Genomic DNA, 16,599 nt, shown 5'->3' with positions numbered 1-16,599 from the left:
AAACGAATTTATTGAGCCCCTACTGTGTGCCAGGCGTCGCCCTAGGCGCTGTGGAAACATCAGCTCCCTCGGGGGTGGGAGGGGCGTGAGTGTGAAAATGTAACTGTGATAAGTGCTGTGGGAAGGGAAGACCGGGCTGCGGCCGCCACCGGCTACCGCCCTGACCCCCGACTGGGGGTCCGAGAAGGCTTCCTGGAGAGTGTGCGCCTAGGCTGGGGCCTGGAGGGCGAGTCAGCAAGGTGAAGAGGGCAGGAAGAGTGTTGCAGACAGAAGGAACAGCAAATGGGAAGCTCAGAGGCAGGGAGGGAGGCGGGAAGGGTAGGTGGACAGGTGAGTGGATGGGGACGGGGGAGGAACGGGGGGCTGCAGGACCCCCTGGTCAAGTACAGGGTCAGAGCCCCCTAGCGGGAGGTGAGGGGTAGGGTCCCAGGTCGGGCCATTATCCCCTTTGGCCCTTTGGTCTGAATCCCTGGCCAACAGGAATGACCGCCGCCCCCACCCCAAGCCCACCGCAGAGTCCAGGCCCTCGGCCTCAGTCCCTTCCCTCCCCGTCCTGGGAGCCTGGAGCTGGGGTTATTTATAGACCAAGATAACCCCCTGCCCCGGGCAGACGCTGGCCTCTCTCCAGCCGTTTCCTTCTATTCTTCTGCTGTGTGTGGGGAGGGCCCTCTCCCCGGAGCCCCCCCTCCTTCTCTTCTCCTTATCTCTCTCCGGGCTGTTTCCTGCCCCAGGGGACAGAGAGCGGGAGGCAGGCCCTGTGCATGACTGTGATAGGGAGCGAGGTTCCTGGAGGCTCCAGGGCCGGGCGCCTGCTGGGGAGGCCCCACGGCCACTCTCTCTGCTGGCATGGGGCACCGAGGCTGGGGTGTCCAGATGTGTGGGCCCTGCCTGCACGCGGGGCTGGGGTGGTGGGGCCGGTCCATGTCGCAGCACGCGATTTCTGCCTGGCTCTGCGTCCTCGGGTGAGTGGCAGCCTCCCCCAGCTTCCGTTTCCCCGTCTGTGAAATAGGGGTGGCGCGGGTGCCCCTCTCCCAGGGCCACTGTGGGCACTGAGGGAGACGGTGGAAGTCACCGCACCACTGGGGACGTCTCACTTCTGTTGCCGAGGCAGAGAGCCCCTGGAGGACTCTGCGGGGTGGGACGGGGGCGCGGGGTGGGGGGGCTTGCAGGACCTCGGGAAGGGTGGGGCGGGCTGGGGACTGCGGGGCCGGCACATCTTGGAGCTGCTGAGCTCAGGTCTGGGGCCCCCTCCCCTGGTCCTGGGAATTGCTCAGGAACCTGCCGCTGGCACCCTGCCTCCAGCTTCCGGAAAGGACCCAGGCTCCCGTCCTTCTCCCCTCCCACCCCAACACACACACACAGAGAGCAGGGGTGGAGGGAGTGCCCTCCCACTGTCCTCTCGTAGCAAGTGGGGGTGCGGTCCACAGAGACCCCTCTTCCTAGCAGGGTGGCTCAGAGAGAAGCGCTGACATTCCCCTCTGTGACTTTAAGGAGCTGCCGTGTTAACCCTGGGCTGTTGAGACACCCCCTCCCTGGTCCCCAGCTCGTCTCTCCACCCTCTGGGCCTCCTCCTCCTCCCGGCTCCCAGGATTGTTCTACAACCCACGCCCTCATGCAGCTGCCCGGCTCTAAAGCCTCTCATGGCTCCCCATTGCCTCCCCAGCCCAAACCACACTGCTTCGCTGGGCCTCCTGGATGCTTTGCAATGACATCACAGTCTCCTGGTCCAGGCCCATGCCCCTCTGCCACCCCCTGCCTCGCCCAAGGAGCGTGTCCAGCTCCCCAGTCCTCTATGCCTTTATCCATGCAGTTCCCCCTGCCTGAATGCTGTTCCCGCTTGCTTGTCCCCCTTCTCTACCACTGGAACTCTCGCTCTATGGTCGCTCCTTGGCTGCACGTCCCCTGCACTTCACACGTCCTCTCTCATTTCCTCACCAGGCTGTGGAGGGAGCATCCCGGTGTCGGTGTCCCCCTGAGAGGTGCCCTTCTCGTATTTGGGTCCCCGGTGCCAGCCCAGTTCTCATCGACAGGAGAGAAGGCCGTGCGCAGACTCGGTGGATGTTAGACAGCCTCGGGTGAGCGTCCGGGCTCAGCCCCTCCCACCAGGTGCGCAGCGTCCTCATCTGTAAGGTGGAGACGATATTAGTTCCTCTTAAACCAGCTTGTTGAGACAATTAAAGGGCTCATCTAATTGGGTGGCACTGCCCCCAGGGGATGTTTTGGAAAGGGACGGGGGTATTTTGGCTTGTCACAAAGCTGGGGGCAGGTGGGCAGCCCACTGTATTTATTAGTGGACAGTGGACTGGGGAAGGCAGGTGACGAGCAAAGACCAGGACAGACCCGCCCAGAGAGAACACGTGACTTTCACGAGTCCCGCTGGCCACCCAGGTAGGGAAGAAACGATGCCAACGATGATTGACAATGCTACGAGTCTCGACTTTAACTAACGCTGCTGTACATATAAATAGGAAGTGTTTTTGCACAATTTGAACACACACCGAATTTCCCAGGGACACAACGAAAGACAAAACCAAGAGAAGTTTCTATATTGTTCTATCCAGAAGAGCCAAGAGTCCTCACCGTTCTGGACAGTGTCGCTGTTGGGGTGTGGCGTCCTGGCTCAGAGCCCCGCATTCCTGTCCACCTGCGGCTGTCACCTTCACGATGGTTCTGTGGGGCTGCGAGCTCCTGACCATCTCATCGCGTCTCCCAGAGCGGCTAGGCTGGAGCACTGATGTGTCCAACAAGGTTTCATTTCACACGAGGTTCTTCATGCTTCTTTATATTACAGCTGGGGTGTGACATACGGGGATTTTAAAAAGTTATGTGAGTATATAGGTTACAGCATCCATGGGCTACCTTTCAGAGTATTAAGAAGGATATGACGTATTTTTAACATAAAAGGAAGGGGTCGGGGTGAGAGTGCTGGGACCTGGGGTTTCGAGCTCCAACGAAGTTGTAAAAATTCGGACGTCGATGTCAGGGGCTCAGGACACATTTGACAGGTGAACGAATGAATGCCTGGGGACATATTGTTGAAGGGGCTCTTTGATGCCTTCATGTACCACCCACAGGTGACCTCTTGTCTGGGCCCGCGTGAGGTATTCTGCCCCCAGTTCCAGAACCTTCTAAGTTCCAGAACCAGCTAAGCACGAGACCGCCTTGGTCCTGGTAGCCAGCTCCTGGCTGGGTCAGAAGCTGCTCAGGAGAACTTTGTCCCTCCCCACGGGGTCCCTGAGCAGATCTGAAGGCCCAGCCCGAGCTGGACCAGGCCCGCGGTCCTGCCATCAGGGACCCTGCAGCTTCCGGGATGCGAGCAGGACTCCCGGCCAGTCGGAGGTGGGGGCCGGGCGGGGGGGTGGGTGGAGTGTGTTTCTGGGTGCCTGGCTCCTTCCTGCTGGAAATAAAAATCATCACATTTGCTTCAGACTTATTTCCTTCCTCACACACTTTCTCTTTATAGGGAGAAATACTTGTCGAAAGATCTCCAAACTGGGCGGGAGCATGGACGCTTCTGCCCCTCTGTTCCTTCCTGCCCAGGGCGGGTAGCATGGTCGACAGTCCAGCACGGCCCCTCCACATTGGTGCTGGACACCCAGTCCACTCACTGAGCGTCTTCTTCTTTCCTTTGCTAACCCCACATCACTCTATTACTCTGTAATTTGTTTTTATGCTAAATAACGTGTTTGGGACAATTTTCCCGGGCTGCGCATACACACCAGCTGCTGGTCATTCTGGAGATACCCCTCCATCTATTTGTCTTTAAGTTTTTCTGTTAAACTGTTTTTTCCCGTGGAAAGAATACATGCATGTGGTTAAAAAATAATAAAAGGCAAATGTCTCTATTTTCCCAAACCCTCCAAGTTTGCTTCTCATTTTTCGGAATGAAACTTTAAGAAATACACTCCTAGCACAACCAGAAGGACCTACCATGAGAATATACGGCTAGGTACTGAGGGGGGCTTTGGGGAAAAGAAGGAAAAGAAAAAAGAAAGATTGGCAACAGGTGTTAGCTCAGGTACCAATTTTTAAAAAAAAAGAAAGAAAAGAACACTCCTGTTGTGTCGTGTGTCCCTTTCAGGCAGTAACGCTGATGACCCTGCACGGAAGTAGGGACTTGGTGAGGCACCCGCCCCTGGTGTGAGCTGGCTGTGCGATTTTATTTTCAGATTGGCACTTACGTCTGTCTTCTGACTGTGACTGACAGATTGGGAAAGGTGACGGCCAGGGGCCAGCGGCTTTAGCAACAGCCGACACTCACGCAGCCGTCGCCGCGTCCTGGTGTTGCTCAGAGTCCCTGACGCAGAAGGTGACCTGCTTAATCCCCATGGCAACCCCAGGAGGCAGCAGCCATCATTCTCCCAGTTTACAGGAGAGGAAACCGAGGCACAGAAAGGTCAAGGAGTGTGTCCAGAATGCCACGTGGCGGAATGGGGCTGAAACCCGGGCTGGCCGGGGCTCCGAGATCTTAACCGCCGCGCTGGTTTCTAACAAACCCTCTCTGTGCCTGTTTCGACCTTACATCGCCCAAAGCAGGGACACAGCCCTCGGCTCATTCGGGCCCCCGTCTGCCCACGCTGCAGATGGAGAAACGCAGCCTACACCACAATCCTCAAAAAAGTCCTCGCCTGCTGAGCACTTACCAAAGGTCCCGCGTGCCAGCCGCTGTGCTCGGCACCTTGTGGGTGAGACCCGAGTCAGCCTCACGGCCAGCTCCTCAGTGGGCCCTGTTGCTGTCCCCATCGGGAAGAGGGCATGGAGGGACAGAGGCTAAGAGGGGGCTGGCCTGGGGGCCTGGGGGCTAAGTTCAGAGTGATGGGCTTCGGCAGCCCAGGTTTGGACCCCAGGGTACACCTACACCACTTGTCAGTGGGCACACTGTGGAGGCGACCTACATACAAAGTAGAGGAAGACTGGCACCCATGTTAGCTCTGGGCCAATCTTCCTCAACAAAAAGAAAGAAAGGAAGGAAGAAGTTTGAAGAGGAGGGCAGTTCTGCCTGAGCGCTCAGGGCTGGCTGTCCGTGGCATTGCGGAGTGAGCCCCGGGCAGTGATCTGGGGCCAGAACCCGACCTCTTCAGGCTTCGAGTTCCCCAACATAATAAGGTCAACGTGCCAGTTGGGCCGACTCCCAGTGCCCCACCCCGCTCTGGCACCCTCTCCCCCAACTTAGCTGTATGACCTTGGGCAGGTCCCCTCCGTTCCCTGAGCCTCGGCTGTGAGAGGACAATATCGACCCCCGGGCACCAAGTCCCTAAGAGGATAAACCGAGACGAAGCGGGCAACACCCCGAGCACATGACGTGGAGGGGGTTAGGACCCGAACCCAGGCCCCTCCTGCAGGCCACGGCCCTCCCCTCCACAGGGCCCCCACGGGTGCCCCCTCTCCCGGCTCCGTCGGCCAACATGGGGGCGAGGGGCCGCAGGCTGTGGGGGACAGCGAGGCCGTCCTTTCTTACCAGCTCTCACTGCCTCCAGGATCGGGGTCCCCCTGGGGCGGGCAGGCAGCCCTGCGCCCGGCAGAAGGACCGGGTCATGTGACCCCGAGTATGGGCCTAAGCGGGTTGACAGCTCTCCTTTTTCCCGTGTGGCCCCCGTCCCCTCAGGTGGCCCTTGGGAAACCACCCATCGCCCGGCTCAGTCCGCATGCGTCGGGTGGGGCTAATTCTCCCCCCAGGCCCTAAGCCAGGGTGGTCATGTGATCCAGAGCCAGCCAGTCAGCGTGTCCTGTCCCCCAGGCCACAGGGACTGGTTTAGGGGTGATGGTACGACCTGAGCAAGGCTTCAGGACAGGGACTTCCTCTGCCAGGCAGAGGCCTGCAGTGGGAAGAAAGGAGCAGGCACAGACAGAGGCGGGGTTTGGTAAAGGTTCTGACTCTTCTGTTGAGCGATCAGGTCCTGAGTGTTTAATTATATGAATAAACAAAGGAGAACCATTCCTGAACCTGTGACAAGAGGGGGTCGTGCAGGAAGGATTATGATTAATCCGACTCTGTGGCTCATGGTCCAACACGAGAGAAAAGACAACTTTGGAACTTAACTCAGAGAAAGGAAGCTGTGTTTCCACCGAGATTGCCAAGAGTATAGGGGGTCAGCCTGGACCTGCCAGGGACTCTCTGGCCTCTGGGTGAGAAACCCCAACCTGGAGGGAAGCAGAACAGAGAGATGGCCAGCACTGAGTGCAGAGAGCATAATCCTGGTCCCTAGATCCAACCATGCCTGAAGCCCTACTTTTGACATTTCCATTACAGGAGCAAAGACATTCTCTTTATTGCTTTGACCAATTTGATTTGCATTTCTGTCACTTGCAACCCACAGATTCCTGAGCACATCTTGGGACTGTCTCTTCTCAGTGCAGGTGAGGAAAAGTTTGCAGGAGGAGGTGAGGTCTGAGCCGAGCAGGTCTGGAAGGACGAGGTGGCACTGGGCAAACGCACAGGGAGTCTCAGGCAGGAGGAGAGGCACAGAGGCGAGAAGCAGCAAGACACACAAGTTTGGTGTTTCTGGAGAGTTCAGTGGGAGGAGCCGGTCCTGGAGGTGACCGTGCAGAAGCCGCAGGGGTTTCTGCCGAGGACGTTTAGACTCAGCGTGACGGAGGAAAGAGAGCCCGCCTGGTGTCCGGAAGGCCACTTTGAGGTCACAGCTTGAGTCCAAGTCCTGGGCTCTTTCTGTCACAGATGGTGACAGTGGGAAACAGGACATGAGATTGAGCCCCGGGGAGGGAATGTGGGCGGCACATTCAGAACAGGAATCAGTACTTGGTGCGGCGATGTCGCCAAAGCCAGAGCAGCCTCCATGTGGCCAGGGGACTTGTGAGAGCCTGTGGCCACGCGTGCCGGCTTTTCTCGGTGGAGCTGCGGTGCCTCTGCACAAGGCCGAGATGGCTCGAGGGCTGTCAGCCTTAAGTGGCCATGTTGTCCCTGGACCAGGGGCGGACGGTGCGTGATGGTTATAAAGTGCTCACTCCTTGCTGGGCATTAACTCAGTTACCCTCACAATCATTTTATGCGAGAAGTACCGCTGTGTTGAAGAGACTAAGACACAGCAAGGTCAAGTGACTTGCCTAAGGTCACACAGCCGGGAAGTGGCAAAGCTGGGATTTGAACCCAGGCAGTCTGGCTCTGCCTGGGCCCTTGGCCCCTGTCCTGTAAGAGGCTTGGAAGGCGGAGGGCTGAGATGGGCAAGCATCGCTCCCCTCTGCCTCGTCTGCATCCTGGAAACATGGCGGGAACAATAGTTTGTGGACTCCTGAGAGTTCCGGCTCCCCTCTTTCCTGCTGTCCTGGAGGAGGGCTGTGTCTTCTACAGGGCTGGGCAGGGGTGGGAGCAAGGAGCACACCCCACTCTGATCTTTCGCCTTTTACCTTGGAAATTCTGAACCCGAGTCCCTGTCCCCAGAATGGGGAGAATGTCCAGACCACGGGGGCAGATCAGAGTCGTTAAAATCCTCGTGGAAGCAAAATAATAATGACAATACTAATAATCCACGGGCCGTGCCCCACAGACCCACCTCAGAGCGACGGCCAGCTTAAATCTGACCTCAGAGGCTTCGCGTGTGGCTTTTAAAAACCCAAGTCCAGGGCCGGCCCGGTGGCACAGCGGTTGAGTTCACGCGCTCCGCTTCGGCTGCCCGGGGTTCGCTGGTTCGGATCCCGGGTGTGGACATGGCACCGCTTGTCAAGCCATGCTGTGGTAGGCGTCCCACATATAAAGTAGAGGAAGATGGGTACGGATGTGAGCTCAGGGCCAGTCTTCCTCAGCAAAAAGAGGAGGATTGGCGGCAGTTAGCGCAGGACTAATCTTCCTCACCAATAAATACATCAATGAAAAACAACAACGGAAAACACCCACGTCTGGCAGTCTTGGCAGCATGAGCGCTCCCGGCCGGGGAGGGACCACATCCCACCTATGACGGCAGCCGGGGGCTGGGAGCCGGGCTCGGGCATCAGCCAGGCTGGGTCTCGGGTTCCAGATCCCCCTCCGCTGTCCACCGCCGGAGCCCCTCAACCTCTCCTCTCAAAATGGGGGAAACCGGGCCACTGACCTCCTGTGCAGGTGTCGAGTTTAGCGAGCGACATTTCCTCGGGATGAAAACTCAGGGCCTGGCGCCCGAGGGATGTCCAGTAGGTTTTTATTGAATTGAATGAAACACTACGATAAATAGAAAACATTTTATGATTTTTATGAGGTTAAGTAGGGAAAAAACATCCAGACTGCGGCTCTAGACCGAGTGGCAGCTCCGCCAGGATTGTGTCCAGTGGGGACAGGACGGAAGGGTCAGGGAGGATGAGGACATGGGGTGGGGGGGTGACTCCATTTCGTCTCCACTAACGTGGTTTGTGCGGCGCGGACGTGAGGGGGGACCGCGCTCGGTCCTGGCGGGACCCGTGTCGGGGATGCGGTGGCAGCGCCCCCGCGGCATCGCCGGACCAGCTCGGAGCCGCCCCGCTCGCGCTCCTTCTCCCGCAGAAACCCGCTCAGGGGGGCGCGGACCCCGGCGGCTCCCTGGCGGCCCCGCGCGCGCTCTGGAGCCGGGATGTCGGGACCCCGCACCCTCGGGCCGAGGGAGGACGGGAGAGGGGTGCGCGGACCCTTTGCACCCCGCCCTGCTCTCCTGCGCTCGGGCATCCTCGTCCCAGCCTCGCCCGGCCCGGGGGAGGGTTTGGACCCCGCGTCTGGCCCAGCGCCGGGCGCAGACCCTGAACTCCAGCGTGAGCCCCGCGCCCCCCGCGCCCCCTGCGCACCCCTCTCCCCGCCCCCCCCTCCCCGCCCCCCCAGCCGGGCCTGCTGCGCTCTGCTCACCACCTTCAGGGGGACGACCACCCACCCCAAAGGGGCAGCGTGTGGGGCCGCCTGATGGCAGAAGCAGACGCTGCCTGGTGGGCTCTGGGGAGGGGAGGTGTGGAGCGGGCAGGAGGGGGTGCGCCGCAGAGCTAATGGCATTCACAGACCCTCAGGGCGCACAGGGCCGAGCTCCCATCCGGGGCCCCGGGAGGGGACAAAACGCAGGAGCAGAGCCACAGCAGGTGCCCTGTGGGCCCCCAAGCCCTTCACTTAAGGGACTTGACATCCTGGGGAGGCAGGGGGTAGCGATGATATTAATAATAATAACAACCACCACAGTCACTGCCATCTGCTGGTGCTTACTGGGCTGCTTCTAAGAACTTTCGCCGCAGGGACTCGGGCTTCACATTGAACGTCTGAGGTAGGTAATCTGTTGTCCTTATTTTGACTCAGAGGGAACCAGAGAGGTTAAGTCATTTGCCCAAGGTCACACAGCATCTAACCCAGATCGGAAGGGATCCATAGCCCACCCTCTTAATCTCGGTGGCTATGTGACTGTCCAACTTCAGTGTCCGTCACATCGTTCGGGGTGCTGGTGAAATGCAGACTCCTGGGCCCCACCTGGACTCGCTGGATGCTAGGGCAGCCGCTCCGAAGCTGTATTTTGACAAGTGCCCCAGGTGATCCTTGGGATCAGGCGCGATTGGAAGATCCTGCCCTTGGCTGTCAGAGGAACCTGCCTGAGGGCAGAAGCACCCAGCTGCGTCTGGCTTTGAGGGCTGCAGCCCGTGTGGGGAGGAGTCTCTGGTGTCTCCGGGCTGACGGGAGGCTGCCCCGGGTTGGCGGAGGGGCCGGTACTTCTCCGGCCCGCTGGGTCTGGCAGCCTGGAGGCAATGAAGGCCCAAGGCCTCGGCTAAAAGGCCTGGGCAGGCGGGGCTCTCGGCTGGCTGATCAGTGGGGGCCTGTCAGTGCTGGGGTGAGGCCTGGTGGAGGAGGGACGCCCACGCCTCTCCCTGGGGGCAGGCAGGAGCCTTCCGGGCAGATCTTCCCCGACTTCGACTCACCCTCCCAGCCTCTGCCCCCCCACCACCCGGGACCTCTGCTGGTCACCTCTCTGTGGTGACGTTTCCGCCCCTCCTCACGAGGCGCAGCAGGTTCAAACCCTTGCACAGTCAGCACCTCATCAACAGTCACAGCCACCCTGATGGACAGGCACAGGGTGCCGTGTGACCCCCACCCCACCAAACAGGAGACCGAGTCCGGGAAGGATGCGCAGGTTGCACACTGCATAAGGGCAGCCAACTCAGCGGGCAGGTGGGGTTGAGGTGCAGGCTGGCCGGCCCCCCAGTCACGAGCCCTCGCACGGGGCTGTTCCCCAGGGGTGGGGTGGGTGGGGCCTGCTTTCCAGTCGGCACAGGGGCCCCGGGTGGGCAGATCCAGTCTGCAGGAGGAGGCCGAGGTTTGCCCTGGGTCACACCATTGCCAGGTCACAGGTCCTCAGGCCCCTGGACCTCCATTCCAATAGGCCAGCCATTTCAAGTCCCTTTAGCCAGAGAGCCCTTATTTCAAATAACCTCTTCTGTAAGTAATCAATGATAATAACACCAGCCAATGGGGGGTGAGCCCTTCCTAGGTGCCCGGTGCTCCGTGAAGCACTTCTCACGGATTGTCTAATTTAGTCTTAAACCCGTGTGCCACAGAAAGTTCAACCAGGGACCCTTCCCTGGGACCTCAGCAGCCTTCTAGGGTCCTGTCACCCTCAAAAGCCACCTCACCACCCCACTTTCCAGTCTTGGTGAAGAGAGGAAATGCTCACCTAGGGTTCCATCCGCCCAGGCTCCGCCCACGCCTTCTTTTTGGGGTGCCGCCCCTCCCAACTCCCTCTCATGCTGTGAGGAGTGGCTGCCCTGCTCTTTTATGACCTCACCCCTGGACCACAGCTGATTGGTCCGAGGGTGGGCGTTTGATCCCAATCATGGTCCTTCCACAGGTTTTCAAGCTGGAATGCAGGAAGGGCCCTTGCCTGGTGATGGGATGCAAGACGTGGCTCCGGAGATCTCCTTGGCTGTGTCCCCGCCTGTGGGGGACTCCGTCTGCAAGGAGAGGGCGTGAGCACAGGCTGCACAGAGTCCTGTGGTGTCAGGTTTTCTGCTTCCAGTTTCCGGATCCAGCGGCATCCCAGCCCTGCTTGCTGTTTGCTTGTTCATTCCTTTTTATGTTGGCCTCGGTGGACGCGGCGGGTTTCTGCCTCCGGCCAGAGAAGAAGGAGGAGGAGGAGGAGGAGGAGGAGGGAGAGAGAGTCCGAGGATGAGGCTGCTGCCGAGGCCGCAGCTGTGTCGTGTGGTGGATGGCTGAGCTGAGCTGACCACTCCACAGCCATCCTTGCTCGTCTTTTCTTCTGGCGGAACCTGCGCCCCAGGCTTCATGCAGAGAACGAACCGGCCGATGAGACGAAAGGGAGGGTGCTGGAGGCGGCGGCTGCCAGGGGGAGTTTCCCTTATTATTCCAAGGGGACCTGTGACAGGGGCTGTGAGGACATAGCTCGGTGTCCCCAGGTATCCGTTTGACCCTTTCTCCACGTAGGAGGAGTTTTTAGTTGGGCACCTGGCTGTGCAGCCAAGGACTGTGCTTCCCAGCCTCCCTTGCAGCTAAGTGTGGCCACGCAGCCAAGTTCTACCCACTGGTGTGAGTGGAAGTGACGTGTACAACTTCTGGGGCCGAGTCTGAAGGCCGAGGGGCGTGTCCTCCCTCCCCCCTTCCTGACGACTAGAATACTTACTCGTGATGAGGCATCTCCATCCTTGCAGGTAAGGGTGACAAGATAGAGCGGCCTAGCCCCCGGGACTGCTGGCTGCCATGTGAACCCTGAACGGGCCTTGAACTGCAAAGGGGCAGGAAAACAGCCTTCCATCTGGTTTAATCCATTGCAGCTGTGAGTCTTGTTACAGCAGCTGTTCTACCTAATACAGGATCTCTGGTCTTCCTGCTTTAGATCTTGCTGCGCTGTCTGGAACTGTGGCAGCCATCTTGCGACCATGAGGGGAAAGTCAAGACCGAAGTTGAGAAGCCAACTGAGAATTCACTTCCGTGGAGCTGCTGAATCTGCCAACTCTGCAACCACTCATTTCAGACATCCTGTTAGACGAGATAAATTTTTTATTATTCAAGCTCTTTGCATTGGTCTTTCTATCTCATGCCAACGGAGGTACCTGATGCGGTATGTGGTGGAGTTGCCTAAAGTCATACCCTGGCCAGGGACAGTGGAAGGCTCCCAGTGGGGAGATTTGAGACCCACACCCACGCCTCCATCAGGAGGTTCTGCCCCTTCCTTCCAGAAGGTGCAAATCCAGCCCCAGAACTTTCTAGACAAAACAGTTGTCAAGAGTGTTGATGAAATGGCCTGTCTGTTTATCCATCAAGAAAAAAAAGGGAGCGAGAGAGATGAAGACACCACAGCTAAGGCGTGTGATGGCGGGGGTGGCGTTGTGACCTCTGACCAGGAACGCGTGTGCGTCTCTCCCCGACCCCGGGCGGCCTCACCCTGAGCCCTTCCATTTCTGTCCATGACTTGGTTTCTGTCCATGACAGGAGCTCCTGTGCATTGTTCAGGCTCTCAGCAGGAAACAGAAGTCATCTCAGCCAGGAACTGGCGGAGGATTCAGTGAAGGGACTTCCCGGAGGTGTGGCCGCGGCTAAAGGAACGAACGATGGAGGCACCGCGCACAGGCGACGGCAGGAGACTGAAGGCACCAGGGAAGAGGGCCTCCAAGGGTTGCAGTGTGGGAGAGGGCCGCCCGCTGTCCAGGGATGCAGCCGAAACCTGGTGGAAATGCCCTCCCCTCCCCTCCCACTCGCTGATCTCCTGCCAGCGTCTCCCGTCACCTGAGGGCCACCTCTCAAGACCCTGCGGGAGCCTGGGGGATGCAATCCTCAGAGGTCGACCTCCTGGGGCGGGGAGGGGCAGAGCGTGGATGAGGGCAGGCGTGGCGTGCGCCTTCAGGTCCGCTTGTCCCAGAACTGCGGAAGCCCCCCTGTTGGTGGGAGGCGCGGGTGGGGAGGAGAGGGGCACAGAGGCCTCAGCCGGGCAGGTCTGGTCGCGGAGGATCCGGGTGCCGAGGCCCCGTGCCCGTGGCTGGCGCTGGGCCGCCTTACGGGAAGAGGAGAGCCCAGGGGTGAGGGAGGGGGAGCCCGTTCCCCTGCAGGCCACCAGAGGGGCTCTCAGGAAGGGCCCCTGGAAATCCATGGCGAATGAGGAAAAACGCAGACATATAGATAACTTGAAAGACCCAGGCTTGCTGGAAGTGGTTTCTGATCCCGGCTCGGCTGCTGGGCAGCCCAGCTCACAGCCTCTATTTTTCATCAGGGGCCATTCGGTAGCGACACCTGATTCCTTCGAGTTGCTTTGAAAGGGGGTCCTGCTCTGTCTTCCCTGTGGGGCCGCTTTGCCCCGTCCCCAGGAGCCGTCTTGTCCAGCCCGGCATGGGGAAGGTCTCCAGGGGCCGTGGCTCTGCAGATGGGGGAGGTGGGGCCACGGGTTTGGACCTCAGAAAAATGATGCATTTTGGGGCAAGTCATTCTATCCCTCTGAACCTCAGTTGCCTCGTCTGAGAAATGGGGTAACAACAGAACCGCTTCGCAGTGGCGTCTGAGGACTCAGCGTGACCGTGCACGTGCCGGGCCCAGCACACGCGGTTCCTGCGGGGGAATTGCTCCGGGCACACTAAGGGGCATCTGAGCTGTTCTGTTCTGGGGGGCGCCGCCCGCATCCACACCCTAGCTCCACCCACCTCTCTAAGCTGCGGCTTCTCATCTGTAAAATGTGAGTGTTGACCGTGTCCACCTCCCGCGGTCGACGTGGGCATCAGGAGAGAGGATGCACGGGTGGCATAGACCTCCAGCAAACGTTAGATAGAGGGTAGCTGTTGTGGTTATTGATGTTATTATTATTTCATGAGAAGATTGGGATGAAAGAGCAAACAACCCAAAGTCACTGCTATAGGGTGGGGTCTGAGCTGGGAGGGGCTGTTGTAGGCTAGGCCGCTGTGACCCTGGTGCTGCGTCCGTCTCCCGTTATCGGAGTAAGAAATGACTCAGGAAGGTGGCCCTCATGGTCCCGAGATGAATCCTTGGGGTACGAAGGGGCGCTGGTGAGTCAGCGCCGTAAACAAGGCCTGGAGCCTCGGCATCACACGGGCTGTGGAACTTCGTTCAGCTCTCTGACCCTCGGTCTCGTCTTCTGTAAGGTTCCTCCCAGCACCACTGTTACAGTTGGATATAAAGGACTCTGGGCTCAGCTCATAGTCAAGCGTGATGGGTTTTCAAAAACTTATTGGTTGGACAGGATCAGCGTCCTCAGCTCCCTGGAGGGAAAGGAACAGAAGTGTCCCTCTTCACTGTGGACAGAGGACACACGATTGACACCACTCATCACAGGGAAAGGCAACCAGAACCATAACGAGCTATCACCACACGCCTGTTAGGGTGGCTGCCATCAAAAAGACGAGATAAGAAACATCGGCGAGGAAGCGCCAAAAAGGGCCCCCTGGTGCCTTGTTGGTGGGAACGCGAATGGTGCAGCCATCATGGAAAACAGTGTGGAGGCTCCTCAAGAAATTAAAAGTAGAAACACCATACGACCCAGCGATTCCGCCTTGGCTATTTATCCAGAGGCAACGAAACCATTATCTCTAGGAGACGTCCGCACGCCCACGTTCACTGCGACACTATTCACGATAGTCTGGTGGACGATGCTTAGCTCAATGGATCAAGAAATATCAAGAAATGGGTCAAGAACATATGCTAATATGTGCTAAATACGTAATGGAATATTATTCCACCTGTAAAAAGAAAGAAACCCTGTCATGTGTGACAACACGGATGACCCTGGAGGGCGTTATGCTACGTGAAATAAGCCAGACAGAGAAAGACAAGGACCACATGGTGTCGCTCGTGTGGGGAATGGAAAAAAACAGAAGTGGAACTCATAGAAACAGAGTAGAAAAGTGGTGGCCAGCGGCTGGGGGGAGGGGAAATGGGGAGAGGTGGGTAAAAGGTACCACTTTCAGCAGTAAGATGAGTAAGGGCCGAGGGTCTAACATAAAACATGGCGGCTGCAGATGAGAACGCTGCATTATATCGTTTAAATTTGCTAAGGGAGTGAAACTTAAATGTTCTCACCAAGAAAAAAAAAAGGAGAGTAAAATTGGGGGTGGAAAAAACAAGACGCATGAGAGGTCGTGCTCGTGCCAGAGAACGACCCAGCAATGCGCGGGCGGGAGGACCCAGCCGGCTGTCCCCTCCAGGCCTGTGTTTGCTAGTAGGTTCCACACGCACCAGGCAGCCAGAGTTACCCGAGGCCTCCCCCCCGGCCAACCAGGCAGCCCTGGGGCGCGCGAGACTGTCTCCCCTCTCTGAGTCCTGGGCGGGTATACAGTCAGTGCTCAATAAGGAGAATCGCACCTCTGGGCATTGCGTAACCATTCACAAAACTCCCACAGCTGTCATCACCTCTCAGTCCCACAGGACTGTGCCGGCTCCGCTGGACGGGGAGACGTGCCCGACGTCACGCAGGGGTGCGATCTGATCTACGTGCGCCCATCACTCCTTGGATAGTCCTCCAAAACCACAGCTGAGGCGTTTTGGTTCGTTTCTTTTCGTTTTGTAGAATTCTTCTGGTGTCTCGGGTCGCGCGCTCACAGCTTTCCATCCGTCACTTCATTTAATCCTCCTAATTGTGCTGTGAGCTAAGTGCTACCGTTGGCCCCATTTTACAGGAGTAGAAACAGAGAAATCGGGACAGAGCCATGATTTGGGAGCAGGTCCATTCTTCAGAGTCTTCCAGAACCTTCTGAGCCACACTCTCAACCACCACGCTCTACCGACCAACACCTTCTTTCCCCACGCCAAAGCTGTCTTTGGTGACTACGCAACACCCCGTCCTACAAGAGGTCAAGGTTGCGTGTCCTTCCTCCTTGTCCCCCACACTCGGGACGAGGCGAGGCAGAAGGAGGTGGCGGAGGTGGACGCAGAGAGGGCAGATGCGGGCCAGGGTCAATGCAACAGTTAAGGGACAAATCCGGGATTGGAATGAGGTTTGTCAGATTCCCGAGTCTGCACCCCAACCAGCATGTAATATCGCCTCCAGTCATATTTAATTTAGCATTTAGTTGTACAGACGTATCTTATAGTGGAATACCTGGGCTCATTAATCTCTCCAGTTGTGTTTCTTCCATCTTACACTATAATTAGGCTTCGTCTGTTGTGGTGAAGGATTCCTGAGACCACGTATACACTGTGCTTGGTGCCCATGGTCTTCCGGGGAGCAGGGGGTCTCACAGGACGGGGAGCAAGGCCCAGGTCTCCCTCCCATTTTCGGTGGTGACGCCAGCACAGTGCCTGACGCAGCATTGGGACTTACAGAGTGGGAGCAGTGAGCACGATAAACGAACAGAAGAGCTGAACCCCGTCACATTTTCTGATTTCCTTCGCTGATGGATCTGCTCCTTCCTTGCCGTCATGGCCTCGCAGATCTGGAGCTGTCGGAACACTGAGTGGTCCAAGGGCGCAGCCTGGGACAGGTGTGACCAGCCAAGGGGTGGACTGTGCACAGCGGGTCGGCTCAGCGTGGGGGCTCTGGGCCAAGCTTGCCTGGGGACAAATCCTGACACTGTCACATGTCAGTTATGGGACCTCAGGCAAGTGACTCGGCCTCTCCCTTCAGCAGGGGGTGGCCACGGGCAAGACTTAGGGGACAGGAGTCACCTCTACTTGGCGAAGGCATCACAGGCTCCACCGATGGGCAAGGCAGATGGCACTCT

General features: G+C 58.3%; 2 long non-coding RNA genes across 4 annotated transcripts; one reads left to right on the top strand and one right to left on the bottom strand.

Annotated features, from left to right (window-relative positions):
- The first annotated feature begins 729 nt into the window (after nucleotides 1-729).
- Nucleotides 730-3,855, top strand: LOC103560928 (uncharacterized). 2 transcript variants are annotated; one of them, XR_547319.2, is made up of 5 exons: nucleotides 730-962; nucleotides 1,939-2,106; nucleotides 2,562-2,765; nucleotides 3,075-3,339; nucleotides 3,464-3,855. It is a non-coding gene; the product is annotated as an uncharacterized lncRNA (long non-coding RNA). The 2 variants fall into 2 exon arrangements; XR_547318.2 differs by having other exon boundaries at nucleotides 824-962; nucleotides 2,562-2,826.
- On the bottom strand, nucleotides 1,679-10,675 carry LOC139074322 (uncharacterized). 2 transcript variants are annotated; one of them, XR_011523829.1, is made up of 4 exons: nucleotides 10,599-10,659; nucleotides 8,043-8,149; nucleotides 2,581-2,791; nucleotides 1,679-2,123 (listed from the first exon to the last, which is right to left on the bottom strand). It is a non-coding gene; the product is annotated as an uncharacterized lncRNA (long non-coding RNA). The 2 variants fall into 2 exon arrangements; XR_011523830.1 differs by lacking the exon at nucleotides 8,043-8,149 and having other exon boundaries at nucleotides 1,782-2,123; nucleotides 10,599-10,675.
- Nucleotides 10,676-16,599: the final 5,924 nt, after the last annotated feature.

The sequence above is a fragment of the Equus przewalskii genome, chromosome 11 (assembly GCF_037783145.1).
Source record: "Equus przewalskii isolate Varuska chromosome 11, EquPr2, whole genome shotgun sequence".
NCBI lineage: Eukaryota > Metazoa > Chordata > Mammalia > Perissodactyla > Equidae > Equus > Equus przewalskii.
The sequence above is the reverse complement of the archived record's forward strand: the minus strand, read 5'-3'. Positions and strand labels throughout refer to the sequence as shown.